This window comes from Sebastes umbrosus, chromosome 4, assembly GCF_015220745.1.
Source record: "Sebastes umbrosus isolate fSebUmb1 chromosome 4, fSebUmb1.pri, whole genome shotgun sequence".
NCBI classification, from domain to species: domain Eukaryota; kingdom Metazoa; phylum Chordata; class Actinopteri; order Perciformes; family Sebastidae; genus Sebastes; species Sebastes umbrosus.
In genome coordinates, this window is record NC_051272.1 from 28,055,081 (window position 1) to 28,074,501 (window position 19,421).

The window sequence follows — 19,421 nt, forward strand, 5'->3', positions numbered from 1 at the left end:
ACGAGTGAGTGATGCTGTCGTATCGTCCAACAAGAGCTGTCAAAGTGCACTCTGGCAAGGCACTTCAAGGCAGGCACCTCGACTGCCTCACGGTTAAACTAAAAAAAATAAAACCACAAATGAGACATTGCATAAATATAAGTTCTTAAAACTGCTGTGGGTAGAAATGAAGAAAATATGATTAAAAAAAGTCATTTTTATAAAACGGTCACTATATCCTGACAGTAAAGCATGATAAAGGTAATCAGAAAAAAATCATGTGCCTCTGTGTCATCCGGTGCTCCTAATGGCATCTTCAGGATTCCACAGACCGGAGGAAAACAACCAATCAGAGCCGAGCTGGAGTCTGCCGTCCAGCTTCCGTCTATGAGAGCCGGCTGTCAATCAGTGATGGCAAAAATATTCTGCCAACCCCCGCTTTAAAATAGCTAACTATCCTTGAGCTCAAAAACCAACAATAGATGAATAGATGAAGTCACTGATGACGTGAAGAGATGAAAGCATTCCTTAGAAATCCACACAAACAATACAGGTGATGGTGTTAAACAGATTCCTTTTCAATGACTGGCCTTGGGATGATTATTGCAGAATTATACATTTCTCAGTATGACACACTGTCTGTGTGTGTGTGTGTGTGTGTGTGTAGGTGTGTTCGTGGGCATGTATTACCCACGTTGCGGGGAAATAAACCTATTTACACAGTCACACTGTGTGGACTCGCCCTCCAAATGGGGACAAAATGCACGTCCCCATAACGTAAATCATTATATTTTAGGATGAGGACTTGGTTTAGGGTTAGGGTAAGGTTAGGTTTAGGTTAGGGTAAGGGTTAGGATTAGGCAAGTAGCAGTTACAGTTAGGGTTAGGATAAGTCTCCAAGAAATGAATGTAAGTCAATGTAAGGTCCTCAAAAGTCATGAAAACAAAACTATGTGTGTGTGAGACTGACTGAGACGGGTTTTGTGCGGCTGCAAAACAAGTACTGAAAGGTTACTGTCATTTATTTTTTCAAGTAGATTTAAAGTTGTTGAGAATAATCAATTTCCTGTCATGTCTCGTCCGACACCTAAGTATTTTATTTTTTACAGCATTCAGTTATTTCCTGTTCTATTTTTGTGTTACTTACCTCTCCTCTCGTTTCAGATACTTCACTTCCTGCCCTTGTGTGCTTCGTCTTTGTCCTCCGTGTCAAGCGTTCCAGTGATTTCTTAGTGTTAGTGTTGTTGTTTTTTTCTGATCCCAGCCCGTTTTTTCTCTGTTGGTTTACCGGTCCTAACATTTCCCCTAAATTTTTAATTATTTTCCTCATTAACCAAATTGTTTCTTACCGTAGCAGACTGTAGAGTTGCTTCATGACATTCTCGTCCATCCATGCAACCACACACAAACAAACACACACACACGGAATCATTCCTTCCTGAAAAGCAAGTTGTATTCCCCGTTTGCTCTGTGTAAGCACACGTCCCCATTGGCTGTTCCTGGCTGCGAGCAGGAGTGTGTTGGGATTTCTCTGTATCACTGTGAATATGAGGTGGAATATTTGTGGCTTGCCATTGTTGGGGGGAATGAGCGAAAGGCATTTTTTGTAGCCTACAGAGGTGTGTGTATTTCTGTGTGTGTGTGAGAGCAGCATGTTTCAGAAGAAAGCCAATATAGTCAGTACACAGTGCTCCCACAGGCATCGCCTGAAGCTGAGAAACTGGATTACAGGTGTCTATCTAACTGTCATGATGTTACCGTTGTACACCTGGGAAGTGCAACATCATTTTTAGACCTCTTGCATAAAACAAGCTCTTTGCAATATCATTCCTATACCTTTATGTATATACTCTGTAATGAATGCAGTTGGATTATTGATGGGAATGACTGAATTAATGTGTGCTAATGATGAACTAGTAAACAGTGTTCAGTGGAATAAAAGTATGAAATTAAGCAAAATGAGAAAAAAAGCCTTCGTTGCTCTTGTTTGTTAAAGCCTTTGATACTATATCAAGAGTGTATATTGATGCTGGACTTGGACCAGACTGGACTTTTCACTAGCCGTGTTTCCATTCAATTTTCCAGTGAATTTTAAAGGTGTAATATTCAACGATTTCAACTACAAGTGTGTGGCAGTGTCTGTTTCTGCAGAGACCCCGCAGCCCTCCGTCTGTATTTTCTCTTTTCTTCTTATTGTGCTTTACTCAGGACCTCTCTGGGCAGCTGCAAATAGCCTTTTAGTCCCCATGTAATATGGTGATACTATATCACTTGGAATAACATAACAAATGATATATAAATAAATCGATATATTAATTATAAAATCTAAAATGTGCATGTACACTGTGGTGTATGTGTGTTTTCCTGTGTATTTTTCAGGCTAGGTCACCTACAGTAGCTTTTGATTAGTATGTGCTGTCTGCACTCCAGCATGCTCCGCTCATTTATTAACAACCCAAGATATCAGCACCATATATTCATCACCAAATGATATTAATCATCTTCCCTCATGTGTGCACAGGCCCATCCCTCTGATGTCCTTTTACTCTTCATCAACTATTCGCCTCCCTCCCTCCTTTTATCTACTCTCTGTTCCAATTGACCCTTTGTTCATGTTTGAATCCCCACTGATGGTTGTTAACTCGGACAAGCCATTACAGCACCCGAGGAATTGATAGGAAGCTTATGGTATTTGCTGTTACGTTATTGGCTCAGACAGAGGAATGGCTGGTGTACAGTACTGTTTAGGATTAAATCCACTGGAAGAATCAGCAATGAGGTGTATAATATCCAAATGGAGGGGGAACAGAAAGCACTCATCTGCAATTGAACTGAGTGATGCATTAAAGAACATATTTGGATCAAATGTACTTAGCCACACTAGCAGCGCAGCTCTATGGATGGCAATTTTTTAATTTTTTTTTATTTTGTCAGGCAATTTTGATGGCAAATTATACAGACAAATGCGGATGGATGGCAATGTTGGTCCACCTCTTTGGTCCATACTGAAATATCTTTCTAGCAACTGTTGAATGGATTGACATGAAGTTGTGTTTCTTCTAGAGCAGGGGTCAGCAACCTGCGGCTCCAGAGCCACATGCGGCTCTTTAGCGCCTCTCCAGTGGCTCCCTGTGGATTTTTAAAAATGTAAATTAATAACTGTTCTTTGTTTACATTTTCATTTTTATTTATCATTGGTTGTAGGTCTAATGAACGAGGGTACTACAGAGTATTAGGGCCACATTGAGGAAAAAAAGTAAATCTGAGATTTTGAGAATAAAGTCATAATATTATAAAGTAGTAATTTATTCTCGCAATATTATGACATTTTTTTCTAGTAAAGTTATGACTTTATTCTCGTAATATAACAACTTTTTTTCTCGTAAAGTTATAACTTTATTCTCGTAATATTATGACTTTATTCTGGAAATCTCAGATTTTTTTCCCTCAATGTGGCCCTAATACTCCGTAGTACATTTGCTCTTTGGCCCTCACTGCATTAGACCTATATACTATATACTTAGACTATAAGCTGTGTTACCTTCATCACAATGATCAAATGTTTTGCGGCTCCAGACAGAATTTTTTTTTCTTTCTTTGCCTAAAATGGCTCTTTTGGTAGTAAAGGTTGCTGACCCCTGTTCTAAAGCTACCATGAGGTTCATATTTGTGGTTTTGAGATTGATGTTTTTACAATTGGATGGATTGCCATGAAATTTGATATGGAAATCCTTGTCCTCTTCAAGATGAATTGTATTAACTTTGGTGTTCTCTTAACTTTTCATCTTGCGTCATCATCAGGTCAAAATTATTAATTTGTCCAGTACTTTGGTTCGGCCGAATACCTGCTAGAAATGGTGAGCATGGTAAACATTATATCTCCTTAACTTCAGTATAGTAACATTGTCATTGCGAGCATGCTACGTGAGCATTTAACTCAAAGCCCCCATTGTAAGTACAGCCTCACAGAGCAGCTAGCATGGCTGTAGACTCTTCATTTTATTTTTCTTAGCATTGATAAAGTGTTGACACAGTGGTCCACCAGACTCCAACAGCTACTCAACGTTTTCTAATCTACTCCTATTATTAATGTATGGTTACGTTTTGGGCCTCACTAGCAAGGACACCACCACAACAGCATCAAAGGTCTAATGATGTATAAGTCATGTTTGTATGGGGAGGATGGATGGACGCAGGAAGGGGCATGAATGTTGGAAGAAGAAGGACTTTCAATTTTAGTGTTGATAGGACAGCTGAGTTTCACACTTACACCAAAAAGATACTTCACCTTGAAAAACAGACGTTTTCCTACAACATTTTCTTTTTTATTTGGCACAATAAGCCAAAGTTCTCAAATGTTGGATCATATTGTCTTAAGAGCAGCAGCCATACAAAAAATAACTTTTCCAAAATCAGGAACTATCTGATCAAAGATCACAAATCTGACCATACATAGATGCCCTCATACATGACAGCTTTCTGTACTCTGTGCTATACATTTTCAAATTTTACATGTTTTTGACAGCATTTTTGCTCTAAGCATTTGACAAATACTGAACACATAGAGACATGAGCCTGATTTTTTTGCATTTGTCAAACGGATCATCAGCCAAAAAGTGGGTATCCCTTTAACCAATTGCAGAGGTATTTTCCATAACGACTAATCAGTTATGACTGAACACCACACACACACACACACACACACAGTTGTAGAAAGCCGCATCTGCCAAATAAAAAAAGACGGTGAAAAAATTGAGGGCTTTGTGAGCGTAAAAAAAAAATCCGTACGCTTTAAGCTTGAAAAAAATGTGCAGACAGCAACAAAAGCTTTTTGTGGAGAGCTGAGCACAATATGATGGTGAAATGAATAGAAAACAGGAATGCCATGCATACCCCCCCCGCCACCACCCCTCCTCCACCCTGACTGCGTCCCTCCCTCTCATCTGTCCATCCTCTCTCCTTTTTTCTCTCCCTCTTCCATCCCCATCTCTCTCCTCAAAAGGTTAGTAAATGTCAGATGGGAGTTGTCATCATCTTCAATGGCGTCATCTTTCTTCATAGAAACACTGTCTATCTCTGCGCGTGTGTTGTGTGTGTGTGTGTACGTGTGTGTGTGTGGAAGTTGAAGGGAATACAATTGAACAGAATGAAATAGAACAGGATATTGAAAATGGGAAATTACTGCTTGCATCAAAGGGCGGACACATGCACACTCAAGAAAGCAGAAAGACTTGAAATAGAGCTGAGGATGTACAGTACTTCATGCTGCACGGCTCCGTCTCTGTCTTCCCCTTTTCTTCTCCCCTTTCGTCTCTCTGTGTTCATCGTAAAGAAACCACAAAACTTCACAGAACAACTTAGCATCAACGTTGCTGCCTGTGACTTATCCAATCCCCACACACACACACACACACACACACATTTTATCTCTCTCTGTCTCGCTGCTGTGTCTTCATCACAGCCCGCGTTTGCCTCTCTATATATTTTATGACTAATAGAAGGAGCAGGCCTTTGTGGTGATGACAAATCCCCACACTCAGACAGTTTTACAGCCCCTAAAGAGCCCTTTGACAAACGACTGGGCTGTAAACCTAATATTCTAATGCTGCGTGTTATTGTAATGGCGTATGTGTGCGTGAGTGAATATTTAGGAGATGTTAAGCATTGCTTATCTCCGCCAATTAGAAAAGTGCTTTAGCATCAAAAAAACAAATCTCAGTGCAGACACATACATGCAAGCACAGAGTGGTTTATATACTGAGGACATGTCTGTGCTAATATGCATGTGTTCAATAATACAGTATATGTGAAACAAACACATTCTGCATGCACACATCTACATAACAAAGAACTGTTTGCTAGCTTCTCCTGCATGAGACAATTGGAAGAAGAATCTAAATTTGGACACTTTGGACTAATGTACAAAATATCATTCACTGTTGAAGAAAAGAGTCCAGGTAAAGATACTCAGGGCTCCGATTACGTGAAATGTGTTGCAAGTGCAAATGGAAATGCCTGCGGGTGTGTGACCACAGGTGTCCAGTGCAATCCCGGTACAACATGGAGAGTTTTGGACAAGAGGTCGGAACAGGATGAGCAGGACATTACTGATAATAGAGTTAGAGGAACAAGCTTCAGTACTGGCAAACGTCTCAATGGAAGGCGTATAAGAACTACAACATTACACCGACATTACGTGTGTCATGAGTACGCATTTTAGCCTTTTTGCGTTTCATTTGTACGTCATGAAAATGTCGGTTTTGGCAAGAAAACCACTTATTTAGGGTAAGGAAAAACATCATGGTTGGGCTTAAAATAAGTACGGAAAACACTTCACGAACGTCAATAAAAACCGTGACAAACGTCACATCACTAACGTAACTTACAAAACAAAACACCGGTTGACAACAGTCTCCAACACGAGTCTCCTGGTTAAAAGTCCTGTTGTTTGATGGGCCCATCAACCTCCCCACCTGCCCAATGTAAGTGGACTTTCTTGCCTTATATTCTACGTCACTTTACGTTTACATTGCAGTCAGTACAGGATACATGGCGTACAATTGATATGCGGGAATCAAGAAAGGTGTACTTATTGCACGCAAAACGCCTTGCGCATTATCGTGGCATTTATATACCTTTACCTGCGAACGGGCTGGGCAAACTGGTCAGTATTACATATGTGTTGCACAGTTTTGTGTACTTAATTGATTAAAAAGGGCGTTACTGTAGCAAACAGTTGCCTTTGCCATTTACACTAATATTCATTTGACGTTGTGTTGTCTGTCTCTCACTCTTTGCAACCACAAAAAACAAGCAGGCTAAAAAAAAACAAAGTAAGTGACGTGTTCTGTCTGTCGGTCTATTGATCTCCTCCAATCCGTTTCAGTACTACCGACAGAACCTCACCTACACCCGCACCACCACTATCACCAATACCGTTTGGCTCGTTTAAAACACAAGTTTTGAGAAAAAAAACACATATTTCTGCCTTTTATTCATAAAAATATCATATCAGACTCCAATAACAGGGTTTGAGATAAAAAAAGGTTGACATGCGGTGTCTTCCCATACCAGTATAAGCACTGTCATGGTCACTTACCAACAGGAGAATTATTTGATCTAATCCCAATGAATTGAAATACATGGCTGAGTGTTCTCTTTTTGATCACAGAGCCTTTAGTCGAGCTTACCTACCTTCCTAAAAAAGGTGTCCACTCATGATTTGCTCGTCTGTAGTGATAGAATATTTTTATTTGAGGTGAAATGTGAATTGGCCCTGTCATGTTAAGGCTTGATAAATCATGAACTCCATCAGTACGTCGATAAGGCCTCGGGGCCCCCGTGCTCAAACCTCCACTTATACAGTCTTACATTGCATACGTCTCAACACCTTTTCTTCCTTTACTCGTCCACAATCCCCTAATGGCTACACTCTGTTATTTCCCCGGAGGGCCGGTGAGCCGCACACTGCTGCGGGAATGCATTAAATTCAAGAGTTGTTGACGCACGCTCAACGGAAAGCAATAACCTGTGCAGGTCATTTTTTTTCCTCCCTTTCCTTTCATTTTCCGAGGTCGAACAGAATTGCCTTTCAGTGCTAGTGTGATTATGTTCCGTTTAACATGGGAATTATAAGAATTACACACATAAGTGTAGTGCAGCATGCCTCGACAAGATTAAAAACAGCTGCTCTGGGAGGGAGGGAGACACAAAGGACGGAAGGGAGGGGCGGGGGGGAGAAACACCCAGAGTTAGAAGATAGACATGCAGCTTTACAGTTTTAATAATATCTAGCCTTAAACTTTTTTGAGGATGAGTTATATTTTGAGGATTGCAATCATCAATCCTGTGTGGGTTCCATTTCCTGACTGCAGCCACGGATGCAAGACAGTGACCACTAGCTCTTTGACATAGTGTAAAAAAAAATAAAACCCCACCAGGAAACACGTTCAGATTTATGCTCAGAATATTTTGCCTCAAGTGTGTTGTTGGGAGCATATATTTTATACTAACAAGATGCTAACCTCTTTTCCCGGGCCACCTGCTGCCACCTACTAAACACTCCTGGCGTGTCAGATATTGTATTAACCCCTTAAAACTCCGGGCTGGCTGCTATTCTGTCTTTCAGAAGTTGTTGAGGGCTGAATTGACTGATATCATGTGAAACTAGAAAACCTAAGGAATGCATTGCTACCAACCGTGTCATACTAGCTTGTTGGGAAGATCGCTAAACTCAATTTATGCTAAATTTTGGCGAGGAAAAACTGGCATGGCGATATTCAAAGGGATCCCTTGACCTCTGACCTCAAGGTATGTGAATGAAAATGGGTTCTATGGGTACCCACGAGTCTCCCCTTTACAGACATGACCACTTTATGATAATCACATGCAGTTTTCTGCATGCAGTACAAACTGTTATTTTTGCCTATTTTAAAATGGTATATTTGAATATTTCTGCATACTCGGGTCAATAAACAGTCTTGGAATTACATAAATTGGGTATCACTGTATAGCTGAGACTCTTGTGGAGCCAATGAGCCCAATTGTATTCACGTGTGATGATGTTAGTCCCCGTAGCAGCCATTGCATTGTAGTGAGACAATTTTTTGACACTTGACCTTGCTGTATAAAATGACCTGTGGTGACCTCTAGGATAATCACAGCCTCATGAAACTTTGCATCCACAAACTAGAGACCTAGGGCATTCAGAGGATGGATGGCTTTCCTTGGTAGATTGACAATAAGGGGGTTTCTGAGCAGTTTACAGAACAGAAGTGCTCTCCCTCCAATCGCCAAAAAATGCAATTCTTGTAGAAATCTCAAAATGTCAGAGGTTTTTTATACCAAATCACAGCATGGATTTTTCTACTGTGTTCCTCAAGGTCTTGGTGTCTTAATGAGGTATTTTGGAGGGATTATTGATCATTTTTTATCAATTCTCAAGTGGTAAAAAATGGTTAAATTTAACACCAAATCTGTGTCACAAATGGTATCAACTCAAAATTGCTACAACAATTTACGAGATGTAATAGAGCATGGGAATGGCCATCACACACTTCCATTATAATTGTCTAAGCCTCTTTTCACAATTTATTTAAATTAATTAATTCATTCATGTTTATTTCTGATTCATGACTAGAAAAACTTGACACAGTGCTGAGCTACATCTCAAATTAATCTTCAGGTTCCCAGCTGTCAGATGATGTACACCACTTCTATGTGACATATACTGTTGACCTGCTATCTCCCCATGTAACCCCCCAAAAACGACAACAAATTTGGTCTATTGTGGGCCTCAGAGGGTTAAGGGGAAATACAGTAAGCTGCATTGTTTGTGTGTTCCACACTGAAAGGCCCACACAGGATCTGTGACTCGCACTTTGCACTGGAGCATCGATAAATATGGAAAACGATGGAAATTGCCCGCTTGTTACCATATTGTGAGACGCTGCCTCGAGGAAATCACTCAGTGGAAGTCTGGAGGACCAAACAGGCGACATCAGCGAGAGGGGGAATCCCTGGTAACATCACCCTGAAAGGCATGAGCCACGTCCCCTCTGGGCCTCGACGGGGAGCAGCCAAATTAAACGGCTGGTGAAAATGTCTGTAACTCCCCTCAATCTGATTTGGACCTAACTTAATTATCAGAATCAGAAGAGGAGCGTTTTCAAGCCGCCGGCACAAGACAGTTCATTAAAGACCCACCGCCGCTTCGTTACCCCGGCAACTCCCGGGGATCGATGCGTAATGCGCTTTTTGTTTATGGAGACGGAGGGAAAGGGGGAGGAGAGAGGACAAACTAATTGAGCTCTTCCAATTATTATCCAATAGCCTCATGGCCTGCTTGATGGTGAGCTTGGCGCGGCGGCACGATCCTACCTGCGAGCAATTATAGGTGCTCAAATCTGTCACATGGATGGGATTGAGCGTAATTGTTCCTGACAGGCAACTTTGTGAGTGTTGACAGAGTGGTGTCACAAACCCGTCCGCCTCTTGTCAGCAGATAAATGAAACCTCTTTTCTTTTTCTCCGTTCCTCTATAGACAGCCGATAGACTCTTATGGCAGGTATAATTGAATTTTACCATCTTCATACTCACAAATAGCCCTCTCAGCTGTTAACGTCTGAGTCCAAATAAACAGCACTAATATGGTGTCTCACACACAGTAATTACAACTCAATCTGTTGTGTTTCCCGTTTTCCTCTTTTAATTGCTCCTCTCTCTTTCTATCAATCCCTTCCTCTTCTTCTTCCTCCTCCTCCTCCTCTGCCCTCCCTCCATCCCAGCCTGTCGCCACTGCATTTGAAGAATTAGCCGCGCTAACGCAGGCCCTAATTGGCTGTCACTGTGTGCTCGCAAATGTGAAGCCACTTCCTCGATATAATCATGTTTACACGCGAGCGCCGGGTGCCAGACTGCTGGGCTTGTCTCTATCGAGCTTGTTTAGGGAGTAATTTACTGTAAAATTGGCTATGATAGTCAGCCACAGAAAGAGAGAGGGAGAGGAACTAGCTCAGCGTAAAATGGGTGTCGTCGAGACGCAATGACTTCCTGAGCGTATTTGTTTCCCTGCTGTTGATTTGGAGGAGGGGGGTCATACTCCAGGTATCAGCCCGGTGAGCCTCATTATCACCGCTATTTTAATCAGTTTAATAAAGTAAAACCAGTTTAGCAGCGTATAACAACAACTAAGAAATGAGATGAATTACAGGCCGTCCAGTTCTAGAAATAGGCAACATAATCATTTTGCTGGCACATTTGTTTACACGCGTTTTCTTTCCGCTGCTTCAATTTATCACACTAATTGGAGGGGATAAAACATTTCAAAAAATAACAAATCAAGATGCAACTTGGATAAAAAAAAAGAGAAACACACACAGGCCAATAATTCATCTGCCGCTGCACTTCCGTTCGGTATAAAAGACCTTGATGGAGAAGCGATTGCTTCAAATAGAACAGCCGCGCCTTATCCCTCACTTCTGACAGTAAAAGCGTAGTTTTCCATAAGTGTCAAGAGTATTTCAGATTAAAAGTGTCTTCATTTGGAAGCGCGGTGACCGGAGGGCAACTCTCCCAGGAACACATTCCTTATTTACCGGCCCCGTTAATTCCCATTCCCGGCACAGCGAGGGCTGGGGGGCCACTTGAGAAGTCTGCACACTGTGAAGTAGACCTGACATTTTTCTCCTCTAATTGTGTTTTCTTCTCCCTTTGCTGGATCGCAATGTGTGTGTGTGTGTTTGTTTGTTTCACTTTGTGTGCGTGGCTGTGCAACAAAAATTGCATTTGCAATGTGTGTGTGTGTGTGTGTGCACGTGTGCAAGCATACTTATTCATCTCTCTGTGTGCGTACAGCAACAGTGTGTATGTTTTTTGCCAATTAGGCACTCAATGACAGGACATGTGGTGAAGCAGCTAGCTGGGCTATTCATGGATCAGCAGTTATGGGAGGAAATTTCAAAATACCAACTGGATACACACACACACACACACGCTCATACACACACATGGAGCCACAGAGCTCCAGTAATTTCCAATGCACCGCGTACGAAGCTGATCTCAGTGGCTCAGACAGCAGGATGCCGTCTGTCAATGTATCATGTGTTGACACAGTTGTCCTCCTCTTGTGTCACTTGTTCTTTGGGATGCGCACATTTCTCAAGTTTTGACACGTGGCGTCAAACAGTGTTTTTATTTCTGATACACTGAGTTAACATTTTGACCTCCCTTTCAGGTTAAAAGGAATACTCCAACATTTGGGAAAATGAAATACACATACACAATAGGTGTTATCAGTCGCTGTAAGCACCATAGATGTGGGTCATTAGGGGCCTACTATGCCTACTACGTTATAAAAGTGAAAGTGAAACTTAAAAGTAACAAGTTCTAACGTTGTAAAACTGAATGAAACGTTACGTTTTGAACACAAACAAAAAGGCTTCTTTAGGTTTAACAAAAAAAACTATAACTTATTTAGGTTTAGGCCAAAAAACTACAACTTTAGGTTGTCAATTAAACTACAACTTCTTTAGGTTTAGGCAAAAAAAACTTTTGTTAGGTTTGGGGAATTACATCGTGTTTTGGGTTAAAATAACTACGAACGCAAAGACAACTACACATTGTTGGTTTCACACGGGATACGAACTCTGATCTCCGGGGTAAAAACCCACCCACCCAACAGATCGCTGTTGTGTTCTTTTGTACCTTCTTTTGGTAATCTACCATGTGAATAGATGATAAAACCTTCTAGTATGTGTAGTATGCTCCTATTTACCCACATCTATGGGGCTTATAGTGCTGATAACGCCTATTTAATCGCCTGACAACAGTCTAATCAGTTGTTTTTGCGATTTGTCCTTCAGCGTCGGCTCTAGTCTGCTCGTGTCTGAGGTCTTTTGGCCGATTTAACATGTTGAATCGGCGGATTTCTCTCACCCGTTGGTGAGAGAAATCCCTCAGATTGGCTGTTCAGCTTAAATGAATCAGTGCACGAGAAGACCAACGTAAGTGAGGAAAGCAAGACAATGAGGGCAGATACAGAAGGTTCTTTTCATTTTTCATCTTCATTTCATTTGATCATTCCAATACACGGATATTTTCACAACGACATGGCCATTTGGAATGAAGTTAAGTGGTGAGTGAGAGTGGTGTGAAAATAGTCAGCAAACGCCGCTTTGTTTCATGTACGTATAACAACGGCTTGTATATCCGCAGTCCTCAGTCTCCCGGTTTCCCTTTTTGAATGACGAATGCAGACTACCACGACCTGTCAGTATGGAGAGTTATCTCATCTCAAGCAAGCGCAAAAAGTACATAGTAGTTGGCCGTTGGCTGTTAAGTTGCTGTGTGTTCAAGTGCAAATTGTCGGGCAAGACAAAGATGACGTGAGGTGACGCAACAGTTGGCCTTCATCACCACTAGTTCTTTGATGTTGGTTTGGGGTGTCTGGGCCTTTACCCACAGTCAAATAAGAAAATTGATATTAATTGTATCTTTCAGTACAGCTCTGGAATGTCTTTAGCTTAGCTTAGCACCTAGCTCTGTCAAAAGTGAAAAATACACCTGGCCCCAAAATTCAGTCAACAAAAAATATTGACTGACATGCTGAAGTAGTTGTTTAATTAGGGCTCTATTTCAATACCATTTCAAATGTTTACTGCCCTCTCGGTGTTAACCAACATGCGCTTCAATACCAAAAAGGAACATAAGGTGTTGAGATGATTTGACCAACAGCCACATGGTCCGTGCCCTTTTCTCCAGCATTTCCAGCACAGCCAGAGAGGTACCCCCCTCTGTGGAGAAGCTCGTTCTTGCCTCTGGAGTTGCTGATACTTGAATAGCAGGCCCACAGGTGATCACTGGTTTTATAAGCCAGGAATCCCTTTGCTCAGAGGGATGCCAATCTATCCACAGGATCTCTTGTCATCACCACAATAATGTATCCTGTTTCATACCAAAACTGACCCAACAAAATACGAAGCAGATGCCAATTTATTTATTTTAATTAGGATTTCTTCAGGTACTTAGGTGCGTTATTTTGTCCAGTGTGGCTTGTTACATATTTTTTAGTTACGTCTTAGCTGCTGTATTTCATTAGGCGGGATCTCATTATCAATAGGGAAATCTGATAGAGCACTTCTTGTGCCTTTGTGACCAACCACAGACATTAACAGTTTCTTCATGTGTTTTTAGTCTCTCCAGCTGCTTACACACTGCCCAATAAAAAGGATACTTATGTGACCATGTGGCTTAAAGGAATACATCACCCTTAAAATTACCATTTGTATATCAATTACTCACCACATGTTACCTTGAATTCTTGAAGAAAATGTAGTTTTTCTCACATGCCTCCACGCTGAACGGAGAATCCGAAAACGGAGTAAATCCTTAATGAATTGAAGTAAATGGGTTCCAGGTTTAACAACAGCAAAACTATATCAAAACATCTGTTTACAAACTCTCACACAACTCGTTCAGTATAATCCAAGTCTCGGTAATCCAGTCGCATGCTCACTATTTCAAAGCACAGGCATTTTTTGCCAAAATCAAACTATTTAAAATGCTTCCGCCACTACCGTCTCATGCTTGTGCATGTGCGCTGCACTTCCTGGCCTGACATGGTCTCCTTTTACCTCAATCCATTTATTTCAATTCATTAAGGATTTACTCCAATTTCAGATTCTCCGTTCACCGTGGAAGCATGCGAGAAAAGCATTTTCTACAAGAATTCAAGGTAACACGGGTTGAGTAATTGATGTATATATACAGTATATGTTCAATTTTGTGGGTGTAGTCATACTTGCCAAACCTCCTGATTTTCCTGGGAGACACCCTTTTTTCAATGCCACCTCCCGGCTCCTTCCCGGGGTCACAATTCTCCCATATTTCTCCAGATTTATGACAAATGTTCACACCTTTTTTTTTCTTTTTGTTATCTCAACCTGTTTTCGCCACTGTAAAAGCCCTACTGTTTCCTCCCGGACAACAATACAGATACACCAAATTACGTTTTCTGGGAGAAGAGCGCTCCTCGCGGCTTTAAGCTGCGCTCGCCGCTGGGTTCAGCGCACATCAGTGCACACTGCACCCAAAGTTGGGCTTTGCTCGATGCAGTAAAAAGTGATCGTGGCGCTAGCTTTTGGAAATGTCTGAAAGGACGTAGAAGGGGAGAGAGATGGAGAGTAGGATAAATAAATAAGCCTATTCAAGCAGAGGCAGAAAAGGAATGAATGAGTTAATGAATGAAAACTGATGATGTCAGAGATTCAAACAAGTTCACACTTGCGACACCGTTGCATGGGCCTCTGTAGATGGCGTGCGCACTATAAGCATGCACAGACGCATTTATCCTCAGCTCGTGGTTTGTTGCACTATCCTCCGAAACGCCAGGAGGCGTACAAACAAAATATTCTGTGGAAAAGCAAGAAGTCACCGAATGGTACCGGAAAGGAAAGTAGGCTGCCTGGCGACAGTAATAAAAAATGTACGTACTGCCAAACATTGCATTCGTGTACTGTAATTATTACTATCGCTTACCTCCAAGTTAAAGTTACTTTCTGTCTCTCGGTGCTTTCCTTCAGGTCGCCACTCTTTCCATGAGACCTTTTTTTAGCTTTTATAAAACGATCTCTCAGCCTGCAGCAAAAGGCCTCTTCTTTCCCCAGTGTGTTGCCTATTGCTTTACAAGAATTTAATGACATTTGACTGTCCCTGTGGTCTCTCAATGAACAGTCGTAGAGATGTCTGTACAGGCGAACCTGCTTGGGCAGTCTTCCCTCGAAGGCATCCATGTTGAAACGATATGTTGAGTCGGCATGTACATGTACATATTGGTTTCCGTGTCCCGTCCTGCTCCATTTTCAACAATTTTCAGTCATCATTTCCTGTTTTATTTTGTGTTACTTACCTCTCCTCTCATTTCAGATACTTCACTTTCTGCCCTTGTGTGCTTCCCGCCTGTGTGATTACCTACCCCGCCCGTATTGGTTTCACCGGCTCCCAATCACCCTCACCTCCTCTTTGTATTTAGTCTGTATGTTTCCCTGTCTCTGTGCCAGTTCATCTTTGTCCTCCGTGTTAAGCGTGCCAGCGATTTCTAATGTTAATACTTGTTTTTTTCTGATCCAAGCCTGTTTTTCCTGACTACATTTTTGCCTTATCCTTGTTAGCTCTGGTTGCCTTTATCTGGTCAGATAGTCAGCAAACCTATACAACCACATGGTTAAAATAACATTTTCTACGTTATTCAACCAGACAACAGCTAAATAAGTGTCTGTGTGTCCCTATTTGTGTGATATTCATTACTATAAGTTCTGTTTTATAATGTAAAGACAGCTTGATTTTGGCGATAAAATCTCTCCACAGCTTATCATTTTTTAGTAAGAAGGCTGTTAACAGACTCCCCTCTGTGTGCGTCCAAAAGTACAACGAAATGAGAAAAGGTTGCGACTCTTCAATAAACGGTTTACTGATCAAAGAGCTTACTGGCCGTTGGACTGGTGCATTCCTTTCAATGTAGAAAAGAGAAAATTATGGGCAAGGACATGAGAGAGGAGATGAGCAATTGTATGAAATGATGATGAGCGGGGCGGATAAGACATGAGAGGGACGAAACAAGAAAACGATGGAGTGGGTTGAGTTGAATAATGATCACTCCTCTTCAGTGTCAGCTTCTCTGGATTAAAAAGAAGTAAAAATGTGCTTTACCCTCAGTATTTCTCTCTTATTTATTTAGGATATGAAACAATCCATCCAGTCCTGAGTGGACACTGTGTTGTAATGGTCACCCAGTGGACCGAATGCACACTCTTCCTTGATCAATCATCTTCGTCCTCGTCTCCTGAAGCGATGCCATATGGCGCCTCTACCTCTCTTCTCTCACTCTGTTTCTGTCCTGTGAAATTTCTCACCTCTGCGTCTTCTCTTTCCCTTTCCTCTCCTCTCGCCTTTCTTCATCTGGTTACTCCATCTCAGTCCCTTTGTCTCAACTCTAATCATTTCTCTTTCCCCTCACTTGCTCAAACACACAGATGCACATACAGACACTGCCCAGCTTGCCCTCCTGCCGCCGGTCTTTCAGGGCCAGATCTGTGCATGAACGAAAGCGTTGCCAGTGGGCACCACATCTCTCCATCTTTCTCCCTCCCTCCTCTTCCTGCTCTCATGGCTGCCTCCATTTCTTATTTCTCTTTCTCACCTGTCTCAGCTGTGTTCAGTCCGCCTAATTGGGTTTTAGATCAATACAGTGGAAACAGAACAACAGACTAAAAAAGAAAACTACTACGGAAACAACTGATTTTTTTCATTGTGATTGTGTGTCAGTGTGGACTGCACCTGATCAGTATCACTGACTGTATATAACGGCCGGGACAGACTGGGCACGTCAGCAGTGTGTGGCGACTGCCTCGCTGAACTATTGCGTGTCTCACACGTGTGGTGTCCACACTGCCAGCGTTTCTGCTGCAGCTGCCGCTGCCAGCCCTTCCTTTCTGCATAGAGTTTGCCTTTCATAATGGTCATTTCATTTCATTATAAATGTAATTTATATTTATTTTAGATAGAAAAAGTTTAAGAGACGTGTGCTCATTTGTAAATAATAGTATAATCAACAGTTAAAAGCCGGTACTTTATTCATTCATGGAGCCCTGCAAGTCACTGCATTTCCTACAACACTGTCCGGCGAATATTTCAGAATAAAAGCCTTGTGTTGACAAATTAAGGAATTCTGCTTAAGGGCTTTTATTTTTAAATGAAAGCAGGAAGTGTTGATTTAAAAATATTTTTTTACCCTTTTTAATGTCCGTGACATATTCTACAGCTATCTAGGCATTGAAACTGTAGTAATGTAGCTGGTATGATGTCAAACAATCATTTTCACTGTCTGCTGTTGCTTAGCCACGCGCTCACGCGGGCAGTGTGGTTGCTCTAACCTGTGAACATGGACACCGAAATAAAAAAACAACAGGTTCTGCAACCGCCAAGCGGTGCTGACGTTCCAGGTCTGGCCCGGCCGTTAGAAGTGGACGTAGTCACCATGACGTCACATTTTTAGTCGACCGAATGTTACAATTAACTTAGCTAAATCTTCTTTACACTGTTTACAAACCGTCTTAAATGCTGCTGCTTGGCTCTTGACACAATTTAATAGATGGTCACATATTACACCTATTTTAACCTCGCTGCACTGGCTTCCTGTTCATTTTGGAATTTATTTAAAATTGTTGGTGCTCACTGATAGTCATGGACCTTCTTCACCCTCACACCATGAGCCGAGCTCTTAGGACCTCTACTTAGGGTTTTCTAAGTGTACCCCGGACACATTTTAAGACTAGGGGAGATCTTGCTCTTTAGTCGGCAGCCCCAAAGCTTTGGAATAGTCTCCCAACAGGCTGGAGGTCTTTGGACTCTGTGGACTCTTTTAAAAAACTGCTAAAAACCCATCTGTTCAGACAGGAATTTAGGTTGCATTTTGTATTTTACATTTCAACTTGTGTCTAATGTCTTTTTTTCCCTTGTATATTTTATCTGGTGTTTAATTTATTTGATTTTATTTCCTTGACTGTGGTGTCTGTGAAAGGTAAAAACTTTGCCTGCTTGCTAATCGAGCCTTCGCATTAACATTCTTAGGGTGTAAACACAGTCATGGACCATCAGTGTTTCTATGTGTGTGGCGCTAGTGTTTCTCTCTCCGTCCCACAGTTAGCTGACCAGACCTGGCATCTGTCCAAGCAACACACCTGCTGGATGCCGCAAAACACATTAGTCTGATATGAGAGCCTCTCACTGCAGCCCTCTTCTCCTCTCCTCTCCACTCGACTGTCCTCTCTCATTTCCTCTCTAATCCTCTCATCATGTAACCTCTCCCGCTGTAGTTTTTTTCTCTCTCGTTTTTCTTCTCTCTTCCCTCTCTCCTATTTTCTCCACGACTGCTGTACTCAAGTCCAGTCCTTTAGTCTATTATCTCAGACTTGGACTTGTATTGCTCATCGGTCTCGTCCAGTGCAGTCTTTAGTATTGAGCGTATTGAGACCAGAGACTGTAGATCCACTTCCTCCCACTGTACAAAAGTGAAACCAAAATATCCCAGATAGAGGAGCTGCCATCTTGATTTTTGACGTCATTTGGAGCCAGAGTCTGCGCAGTAGTGATTGGGGGGGGGCTGGAGCCGCGGTATCAAAGTCCCGCCCACACACCCGCCCGAGACCAATCACAAGGCGAACTCGGCCGCAGCTTGCTAGCGTGAGCCACCTAGCTGCTACGTTAGCACCAAGGTAGCTGTTTGGCTAGAAATACACAAAATCTAATCATAATATTTCTATAACAACATTTATGATCAGATTGTCACATGTTCTATTACACAGACTCTAGACGGTTATGGAAAGTTAAAGTTACACCTCCTCTCTTGTACAATGACCGAGCCTCCAGAGCAGCTGACAATCATAATATGTCAGCCCCTTTTTATAGCATCAAATAACTAATTAAAACCAAACTTGTCAGAAAGAAATGATCACTTGAACATACGTCAGCGTGATAAGAACTACCTAAAATGACAGCAACCATCTTTGGGAAAAATGTATTTGACATGTACTTTGACTTTTTAGTTTGGCCCATGTCCCATCTGCCAACATGGAGGAGGCGGGCTTTATGAGCTATACTGCAGCCAGCCACCAGGGGGCGATTGAGATGTTTTGGCTTCACTTTTGGGGAGCTGTCATGTCGTCCATCTTTTTATACAGTCTATGGCACAATTCCAGTCTGGCCCCTGCACCCTCCCACTCCGTCTGTAGTCACACTCACAGCTGAATGAAGCACCCTTCTTTAAGGCGTAGGGTATAAATACAGCGGCAAGCTTCAAGGAAATAAATATCAAAATCAGAGATACTTTATTGATCTCCAGGGGGAAAATTAGTTAACGTTTTGCTCCCATTCTAAAATATATATA

General features: G+C 41.8%; 1 long non-coding RNA gene across 1 annotated transcript; it reads left to right on the plus strand.

Moving 5' to 3' along the window:
- Nucleotides 1-376: 376 nt before the first annotated feature.
- LOC119487163 lies at nt 377-19,142 on the plus strand. The gene is made up of 4 exons (XR_005206656.1): nt 377-387; nt 6,818-6,823; nt 10,493-10,498; nt 18,931-19,142. It is a non-coding gene; the product is annotated as an uncharacterized LOC119487163 (long non-coding RNA).
- Nucleotides 19,143-19,421: the final 279 nt, after the last annotated feature.